The sequence below is a fragment of the Musa acuminata genome, unplaced genomic scaffold (assembly GCF_036884655.1).
Source record: "Musa acuminata AAA Group cultivar baxijiao unplaced genomic scaffold, Cavendish_Baxijiao_AAA HiC_scaffold_1137, whole genome shotgun sequence".
In the NCBI taxonomy this organism is placed as follows: Eukaryota; Viridiplantae; Streptophyta; class Magnoliopsida; order Zingiberales; family Musaceae; genus Musa; species Musa acuminata.
Window position 1 is genome coordinate 40,329 of NW_027021349.1, and position 12,592 is coordinate 52,920.

General features: G+C 37.9%; 1 pseudogene; it reads right to left on the bottom strand.

Annotated features, from left to right (window-relative positions):
- LOC135586170 (protein ROOT INITIATION DEFECTIVE 3-like) overlaps positions 1–12,592 on the bottom strand; it is a 36,341-nt pseudogene that overhangs the window by 18,746 nt on the left and 5,003 nt on the right.

The window sequence follows — 12,592 nt, forward strand, 5'->3', positions numbered from 1 at the left end:
GCATAATACGGCCCCTTTGACTTTAAATAAGGTGGATGAGAGAATCAAGAACAGATTTGGACACACAAACCAAAAGTCGTGCATCAAAATTTGAGTCCCAAGCAGACGGAAAATTCTAATACCAGTGTCTTAAAGAGAAGTAAGACAGAAAAAGCAAATCTTGCCTAAGAAATCAGAAGTGGAAAAGCAAAAGATTACCTCCCATTGGTAGATGAAGTCGGATGGTCCTCCTCCCATGATGTAAGTGCCTTCTAAATTGGAAACAAGCGGTCCAATCGGCTCAGCCGGGAAGCTCTTAACTTCCACCTGAGGCTAAAACATAGAGCGAGAATTATGAGATCGTTTATACAACACGAGTATGAAACAGGGCGTGAAGTGGAGATGTGGAAGAAAGGTTCGGATTAGGACTCACCTTATCCCAGGACCTGAAGAAAATGGGGCAAGAGGCGGAGGAAGGGGAATCGCGGAGCTGCGAGGAAGCGAGAAAGCGGCCGGCTATGCAGAGGAGGCCATGTGGAGCGGAGGAGCATGAGCGGTACCGGAGTTGCTCGGAGCCCGAGCGTAGGTCCCAACAACCGATGCCGACGTCCACCGGGGAGGAGGCGATCACCACTTCCATCGGTGGCGAAGAGGCGCCGCCAAAGAAAGAAGGGGTTTTGAGGATTTTAGAGTAGGCGTTTCGGATCACGAGAGTATAAACGGAGCTCGCGGGCTACCACGGTGCGTATATGCTATCTCTGTCACCTTCAAGCAAAATATGAGCAGAAACTGCCTATCTCTTCTCAAGGTTCCGGCGGGGTTGTGCGGCACTCATCACCCTCCACCGTGATCGGACTTCCGAAGCACCGCTGGCGCGTCGTCGGGGACAACGGAGGAGAGGAGTATTCAAAACGTCGGGGACTCTACGAAGGTGGCGGCGGAGGCCAAGAAGTGGCCGGAGAAATCGAGGAGGCGGAGGAGGAGCCTGCGGACGCCGCTCTTTGCGCCGATTGCTCCAAGCAAGTCCTAAATCGTACCCTCCGGTTTTGTTTTCCCATGTTTGTCCACATCGATCTAACGGATGAGATCCATCGGCAGAAAGCATTTCAACCGTTAATCGATGTGTATAAACACCTATGATCTTATTGGACACCGACTCGATCCACAAGATAGGCTAATGTAATGAAGAGAGCCTAATTGGGTGAGCAAACGGATCAGGTATTCGATTAAACGAATCGGAATCCGCATACAAATTCAAATAATACTAAATTCCAGTATCTTTTTTTTATATGTGGCTTTACGTGTCTATAAACTTTCAAGTTTGGCATTAACATATATTCCTTTACAAATTTTAATATCTCATTTCCATATATAACTCATACAACACACTACACATACATACACAAACAACTCATAACACACACATACACAACACACACACAACACACAACTCATAACACACATACAAATAACATACACTAACACACACAAATACATATACAACTTATAACACACACCACATACACACACAACTCATAATACACACGAACAACACACAACACACAACCAACAAATACTACACACACACAACACACAAACATATATAAACATAACTCATAACAATACACATTATATACAAAACATACATAACTCACAACAACACACACTACACACTATACATAACATACACAACACACAAAACATACATAACTCATAACAATACACACTACACATAGAACATACACAACACACATATAACATATACAACACATACATAGTATACACAATACATATATACAAATAACATACATACACACACACATAACATATACAAAACACACACATATATACATATCTTATAACACACATACACAAAACTCACACTACACAACACATACACACAAACAACACACATTACAGACTACACACACGCATAACATACACAACACACTATACACAACACACACACACAACATACACAACTTATAACAACAACACACACACACAAGCAACATATACACACAAACAATACACACAACACACACATATACACACAACTTATAACACAAACTACACACATACAATACACTATACACACATAACATACACACACAACTTATAACACAAACTACACACATACAATACACTATACACACATAACATACACACACAACTCAAAACATACACACAAACAACACACACACACAACATATACACACAAATAATACACACGACTAATAACACAATACACACACTACTACACACACACAACACAAACAATAGACTACACACACACAACACACACACATAACATATACACACAACTAATAACAACATATACACACACACAAACAACACATACACACAACACAGACTACACACACATAACATAACACAACACACACTATACACAACACACACAAAACTCATAACATAGACACATACACATACACATACACATACACATATACAACAAACACACAACATATAATAATATACAAAACATACACATAAACACACTACACACTACACACACATAAATATACAAAACACAAACATACACACGCAACTTACACACACAAACAACACACACAACACACACATATACACAACACACAACTCATATCAATACACACAAAACATACACAACACACACAACTCATAACACACAAACAACACAAACTACACACACAACTCATAACATACACAACACACACATAATATACACACATACAAACAACATACACGGCACACACACATATACACAAACAACACACACACATACACACACAACTCATAACACACAAACAACACATACTACACACATAACACACATAGTACACAAACAACACACACATATACTCAAAACTCATAACAATACACACTACACACACACTATACATAACACACAAACACAACATACACAACACACATACACACGTAAACAACACACACACATAAAACATACACAATACACACATACATACACACGCAACTCATAACACACACACACACAACTCATAATAACACACTACATACACATATACACACAACTCATAATAACACATACTACACACACACATAACATACACACACAAACAACACACACAAACAATACACACTACATGCACAACTCATAACATAATAAATAGTGATGTAACCCTTTTTTTAAATAAATCAATCAATGAAATGTTATTCCACTATGTGGACAAACCTTAGGAGGCCGATCCCCTCGAAGTGATCAAGGATGGTCGATCCCCTCGAAGCGATAAAGGAGGCCGATCCCCTCGAAGCGATCATTATCATTCCCTTTTCTCCCCTTTCTTCCACGATAAGATCTCAGAGGCCTTATAATTTGGTATCAGAGCGGCGAGAAGACTTTAGGGTCTTATCATTTGGTATCAGAGCGACGATAAGACTTTAGGGTCTTATCAAAACATGGACACAGTAGCTAAACCATCTATTTGTGGTCACCCTATATGGAATTCTATCCACAATTTTGCTCTATTGTAGGTAATATCACTGATTAAGATTAAAGGTTTGAAATCTCATCAAATATATTGTGAAAGTCCTAGCTAACTTAGCATATAAAGATTTTGACAAACTACCGAGCTCAAATCCCGCCTTCACTACTCGCCCATTGCAAAAAAATATATATCACTAATTAAACAACGAACCGACAGATCATTTTTTATTTGACTATTAAAGATTTTTTTAATCTTCCCCTATCTCTCTTTACACCACTAATCATAACTTGTGCATCTATTGATAGTGAAAGGTCCAAGTAAATACATAATTAGAAATCATAGTAACATAGGAATCCATTACATGCACATGTCATAACAGGAAGAGGAAACAGCATCACATACTTAGGCATCCGAAGTAATTTAAACATTTTTTATAATAGAATCCTAGTTATTGATGCACCTTTCACATGTTTCAAAACACGAGTAATATGCTTGGTTTTCGTATCCCAAACTCTGACAATACCATCTTCAGTCCCAGACACTAGAGTAACTCCATTCGTGTTAAATGCTAGGCATGTTATTGCCTTACTGGATGACAAAAACAGCTTAAATTAAATCACGAAAAGGAAAATGCTGAAGAAGAAAGCAAAATTGTGATTGAATCAATATACAAGATACAGAAAGTGCACTAGAAGAACAAATATGTCTAACACATCTTGCAATAACAAGACAATGACGATTTCCCAATTGAAACTTAACAAGGGTCAACAAAACATGAAACAATTATGATTACCCACATAGCTTAGACTAAGCATTGAAGTTACACCTATATATTAGTGAATATAAGCATGCATGCAAGTCAAACTGCAAGCTAAATTACTTTAGTTATGTATCTCTCTAATGTAAAATGTTAAAGTCAAAAAAATATTTCAGCTAAATATTTCTTATAAAATAAAGCGATTAAAGTCTTTTGGAAAAATAAAATCAAAAATAAGCAAAACCTTTGGTAAACAGACTCTTGGAACCCCAGGTCTTCTTCTACTGTTATACTTGATGCAGCCGAACAAACAATAAGGGCAGGAAAAGATGGTGAGATGTAAAATTCCAAGACCCAAAGGTAAAGTTAAATTGACTTTTGAGGAAATACAGAATGACAAGCAATGACAAGCTTACATGAAAAATTCAAAACTAAAACATCAAGATAAAGGCAATTTGGAAATAGAAAGCATCAAATACAACAAACCTCTGATATATCTAAGAACACAAATTAGATATATACAGTATAGTCTCTTCATAGAAATTTGCCAGAACACACAAAACACAATTGTTGGTAAATATATACATGTATATAAGTGATTATCAAAACTGACTAACAGCATATTGAGACCTGTGATCATACAAGGCACCAATGATAAACATCCCGTGTATGCTATTGCGGTTGCATTCAGCATTTAGCGCTGCAATATATATTTTGCCATCTCGGCCACCAGCATAGCACACATGCTCCCCAGGATCCATTACAATAGCATCAATTATGGAAGGAAACGTAATGCTCCTCAATAACAAACCCTTAGATAGGCTCCATATCTGGAACATATGCAGTACTCAAAAGAAGTTATCTTCAAAATCTAAAATACGAACATAGACAATTAGCACTGGGAGGAAGGGGCATCAATTTTCTAACAACAGATTAAAATTATCTTTTCAGTTCAACATATAAGTAAATTAAGTTAAGCTTGCAGTAATAGAACTGACATTCTGCAAAAAAGGTGGTCATACCATTGAGAGCAACTTGACCCTAATAAGCATCTATAATCTACTTTATCATTACATTCATCAGGTCAAAGTTTAAATTGGGCTAGGACAAAGAAAGAATAAAGCAAATAACTTTTGTTCAAGCTACCAAGATACTGCCACTACAGTAAAATTTTGAAAAGAAAGATTCTTACCATCAGCATGTTCCACTTGAGGAGCAGAGTTAGACTTTGTTTTGAAACAAAGACTAAGAGTAAGTTATGAGGTAATATATTATAAGCTATCATCTAATTCAGGGAAATTAACCTCTTAATTCAGATGCATCATTTGTGTACCTCAAAATTTTTCAGTTGAGGTTACACAACAGTGAAGTCCCTCGGCATCTGGTTGTGTTCCTATTGACAACTAATTTACTAATATAACCAACAACTCTTTTCAAAGAAGTACAAAGTATAACAACTAACGAACCTTACATGTTCGATCCTCTGAGGTTGAGATGATAATGGAGTTGCATAACCCATGTCCCGTAACAACATCAGTGACACGTAAAGCATGTTCCGAAAAGCTATATCTATAAAGATCACCAGCAGAAGCCTTTGCCATATCATCAAACATTACAAAAATCATATTAGCATTTTAGACAAGACAACATAAAGGAACAATTTCGACAAGAAAAAAACTAAGTAAGAATTACATACATCATAACGGACCAAACTCTGACAGAGCCATCCTCAGACCTTGATATTAGCAAAGACTCGTCCTTGGAGAGAGTGAGACAGGTGACAGACCGATAATGTGCATGCCACCATGTGAGCAATTTCCCACTAGCAACCTTGATAAATTTAAAGATAAATCTAAGCTTTTATTATGAGTGTTTCTATGAAGAGAGGGAGCTAACAAGACAAACATTAGAAAACAAAACAAAACAAACTTTGACATCAAAACCAAAATGAAAGCATAATACGGCCCCTTTGACTTTAAACAAGGTGGATGAGAGAATCAAGAACAGATTTGGACACACAAACCAAAAGTCGTGCATCAAAATTTGAGTCCCAAGCAGACGGAAAATTCTCATACCAGTGTCTTAAAGAGAAGTCAGACAGAAAAAGCAAATCTTGCCTAAGAAATCAGAAGTGGAAAGGCAAAAGATTACCTCCCATTGGAAGATGATGTCGGTGGTCCTCCTCCCATGATGTAAGTGCCTTCTGAATTGGAAACAAGCGGTCCAATCGGCTCAGCCGGGAAGCTCCTAACTTCCACCTGAGGCTGAAACATAGAGCGAGAATTATGAGATCGTTTATCCATCACGAGTATGAAACAGGGCGTAAAGTGGAGATGTGGAAGAAAGGTTCGGATTAGGACTCACCTTATCCCAGGACCAGAAGAAAATGGGGCAAGAGGCGGAGGAAGGGGAATCGCGGAGCTGCGAGGAAGCGAGAAAGCGGCGGGCTATGGAGAGGAGGCCACGTGGAGCGGAGGAGCATGAGCAGTACCGGAGCTGCTCGGAGCCCGAGCGTAGGTCCCAACAACCGATGCCGACGTCCACCGGGGAGGAGGCGATCACCACTTCCATCGGTGGCGAAGAGGCGCCGCCAAAGAAAGAAGGGGTTTTGAGGATTTTAGAGTAGGCGTTTCGGATCACGAGAGTATAAACGGAGCTCGCGGGCTACCACGGTGCGAATATGCTATCTTTGTCACCTTCAAGCAAAATATGAGCAGAAACTGCCTATCTATTCTCAAGGTTCCGGCGGGGTTGTGCGGCACTCATCACCCTCCACCGTGATCGGACTTCCGGAGCACCGTTTGCGCGTCGTCGGGGACAACGGAGGAGCGGAGTATTCGAAACGCCGGGGACTCTACGAAGGTGGCGGCGGAGGCCAAGAAGTGGCCAGAGAAATCGAGGAGGCGGAGGAGGAGCCTGCGGACGCCGCTCTTGGCGTCGATTGCTCCAAGCAGGTCCTAAATCGTACCCTCCGGTTTTGTTTTCCCATGTTTGTCCACATCGATCTAACGGATGAGATCCATTGGCTGAAAGCATCTCAACCATTAATCGATGTGTATAAACACCTATGAACTTATTGGACACCGACTTCGATCCACAAGATAGGCTAATGTAATGAAGAGAGCCTAATTGGGTGAGCAAACGGATCAGGTATTCGGTTAAACGAATCCGAATCCGCATACAAATTCAAATAATACTAAATTTCAATATCTTTTTTTTTTATATGTGGCTTTACGTGTCTATAAACTTTCAAGTTTGGCATTAACATATATTCCTTTCCAAATTTTAATATCTCATTTCCATATATAACTCATACAACACACTACACATACATACACAAACAACTCATAACACACACATACACAACACACACACAACACACAACTCATAACACACATACAAATAACATACACTAACACACACACATACATATACAACTTATAACACACACCACATACACACACAACTCATAATACACACGAACAACACACAACACACAACCAACAAATACTACACACACACAACACACAAACATATATAAACATAACTCATAACAATACACATTATATACAAAACATACATAACTCACAACAACACACACTACACACTATACATAACATACACAACACACAAAACATACATAACTCATAACAATACACACTACACATACAACATACACAACACACATATAACATATACAACACATACATAGTATACACAATACATATATACAAATAACATACATACACACACACATAACATATACAAAACACACACATATATACGTAACTTATAACACACATACACACAACTCACACTACACAACACACACACACGAACAACACACATTACAGACTACACACACACATAACATACACAACACACACTATACACAACACACACACACACGCAACATATACACACAAACAATACACACAACACACACATATACACACAACTTATAACACACACTACACACATACAATACACTACACACACATAACATACAGACACAACTCATAACATACACACAAACAACACACACACACAACATATACACACAAACAATACACACAATACACACACTACTACACACACACAACACAAACAATACACTACACACACACAACACACACACATAACATATACACACAACTAATAAAAACATATATACACACAACTCATAACACACACACAAACAACACATACACACGACACACACTACACACACATAACATAACACAACACACACAAAACTCATAACATAGACACATACACATACACATACACATACACAACACACACACAACATATAATATACAAAACACACACACACAACGCACATAACACACACACAAACAACACACAAATAACACACACAACACACGACACACACATAAACACACGACACACACATAAACACACTACACACACACAACATACACACGCAACTTACACACACAACACACACATATACACAACACACAACTCATATCAATACACACAAAACATACACAACACACACAACTCATAACACACACAACTCATAATATACAAAACACACAAACAACACAAACTACACACACAACTCATAACATACACAACACACACATAATATACACACATACAAACAACATACACGGCACACACAAACATAATATATAACACCACACACACAAACAACACACACACATACACACACAACTCATAACACACACAAACAACACACACATACACTCAAAACTCATAACAATACACACTACACACACACATAACATACACAACACACAACTCAACACACACCCTATACATAACACACAAACACAACATACACAACACACATACACACATAAACAACACACACACATAAAACATACACAATACACACATACATACACACGCAACTCATAACACACACACACAACTCATAATAACACACTACACACACAAAACTCATAATAACACATACTACATACACATAACATACACACACAAACAATACACACTACATGCACAACTCATAACATAAATACACACACACATGCACACAAAACTCATAACACAGACACAAACAACACACACAACACACAAACAACACACTACACACACACACATAACATACACACAACTCATAACAACACACACACATAACATACACAACACACAACTCATAACACACACAATACACACACACATAATATATACAAACAACACTTACACAATTCATAACAACACACACACTTAACATACACAATAAATACTACACAAAAAATAACAATCAACACAAACAACGCACAATACAAAAAGACACACACAATACACAAACATAACACAATCAACACAAACATCACACAACACAAAACATACACACACACATAAAATACACAACATAGACACATAGACACAAAACTCATAGCATATACACACATAACATACACACACAACATATAATATACAAAACACACACACACATATACACAACTCAAAACACACACACAAATAACACCACACAACACAAACACATAACATACACCACGCACACTATACACAACACATTCACAACATACACAACACACAAACACACAACTCATAACAACATACATATAACATACACACAACACATACACATACACACAACTCATAACACACACATATAACATACACACAGCACACACAACTCACAACACACATACAACTCATAACAATACACACTACACACACACAACTCATAACAATACATACTAAAGACAAAACATAAACAACACACACTAGACACAATACACATACACATATAACACACACAACACACACACACATAACATACAATACACACACACAACTCATAACAACACACACTACTATACACACACACATAACATACAAAATAAACAATACACACAAAAATAACACACAAAGACATACACACACAACACATAACAAATACACATATAACATACCCAACACATACACTTACACACAACACAGCACATATACACAAACACAATACCCGCACACATACACACACAACATACACAACAAATAATACACAACACCCACACACAACACTCATAACACAACACACACACAACTCATAACATATAAACAACTCACAATACACATACACAAACACAACTCACTCATGCACACAACATAGACACATACACACAACACACACACATATACACAACAAACAACACACAATACCCACACACACACAACTCGTATAACACAACTACACTCAAACACAACACACAGCACACACACATAAAACTCATAACACTCACACACATATACACAACAAACAACACACAACACCCACACACATCACACACAGAATTCATAACACACACACAACACACAACACACAGACGTAACATACACAACACACAACACACACACAAGTCACAACACACACACACACAAACACAACACACACAACACAACACAAACAACAAACAACACACAACACACACACACATCATACACAACACACAACACACAACACACACACACAACTCATAACACACACACAACTCACGACACACCCACAAATATAATACATACAACACACGCACATAACTTACATAACACACACACCACACACAACTCAAATTACAAGGCAGCATAAAGGAAAATACAAGAGGGTTTGTGAAATTATATTTATACATTTATAAATATGTAGCAAACGATTAAGACTTTCAAGGAAAACCGATTTGGTAGGCCTCGATGAAGCAGTTATATACAGATTTTAGGTAATAATTACTGAATGGCCCAGCCAAATAGTAGGAAAACATAAGCCCAGTCAGTATGCAATACTATAGTCAATATCAAATGAGCAATGCTAACAACATAAATGTAACTAATTTGGGACCCCAAAAGTCATGCTTAAGCTATATATGCCTTTAGAATGTTCAAGCATTGAATGGTTAAAGACTTCTTGTGCTTTAACTTGGAAACAAATTAACCAATATACCCTGTCAATACTCAATACATCAAGAAAAACCTCTAATGTAAAGGAACAGCTGAGAAGAATATTGCTATTATGAGAGAAATGTTACCTGTACAATTTGGAGCTGAACACTTTATGTGGTTCTTCATTCTGACGATTGTATATGATGATGTTTCAATATTAGCCCTCCCCTTCATCATCGTTAATAAATTTACTTCATCATCGTTAATAAATTCATGATCTGAATATTGTTCACCATCAGAATAAGGATGGTTTCTATCAGGAACCTCAACATTTTGAATGATTTTGATGATGTTCGAAAAAACAGGTAGCATTGAAGCAGCCAAATGGAGTAAAGCAGCCATCCTGTGTTAGCATACTGCTTAAAACACGTGTGATAATATCTACAACATTTTCAAGCTGTGAACGCATTGCATCGACAAACCTGCCAAATAAGTCAACAAAGCATTTTGATGCTAATGTATCGGTTTCAGAATTCCATGAATCATCTTCTAGATATTGAGAGTTACGCATTGGTGAAACTTGGCCAACAAGCATATGCCGTGGATTGTTAACAATGGAGGAAATTGCAGATTTAAGGATGTTGATCCAGAGATGGGATGAAAATAGGTGACCATGGTCCTTGAGAATGTCAAAGAATACTTACCTTTTCTGATAGTTGGCAGCGGAGGTGAGGAGTATTCGAAACGCCGGGGACTCTACGAAGGTGGCGGCGGAGGCCAAGAAGTGGCCGGAGAAATCGAGGAGGCGGAGGAGGCGCCTGCGGACACCGCTCTTGGCGCCGATTGCTCCAAGCAGGTCCTAAATCGTACCCTCCAGTTTTGTTTTCCCATGTTTGTCCACATCGATCTAACGGAAGAGATCCATTGGCTGAAAGCATCTCAACCGTTAATCGATGTGTATAAACACCTATGATCTTATTGGACACCGACTTCGATCCACAAGATAGGCTAATGTAATGAAGAGAGCCTAATTGGGTGAGCAAACGGATCAGGTATTGGGTTAAACGAATCCGAATCCGCATACAAATTCAAATAATACTAAATTCCAGTATCTTTTTTTTTATATGTGACTTTACGTATCTATATACTTTCAAGTTTGGCATTAACATATATTCCTTTCCAAATTTTAATATCTCATTTCCATATATAACTCATACAACACACTACACACACATACACAACACACAACTCATAACACACATACAAATAACATACACTAACACACACACATACATATGCAATTTATAAAACACCACATACACACAACTTATAATATACACGAACAACACACAACACACAACCAACACATACTACACACACAACACATAAACATATATAAACATAACTCATAACAATACACATTATATTCAAAACATACATAACTCACAACAACACACACTACACACTATACATAACA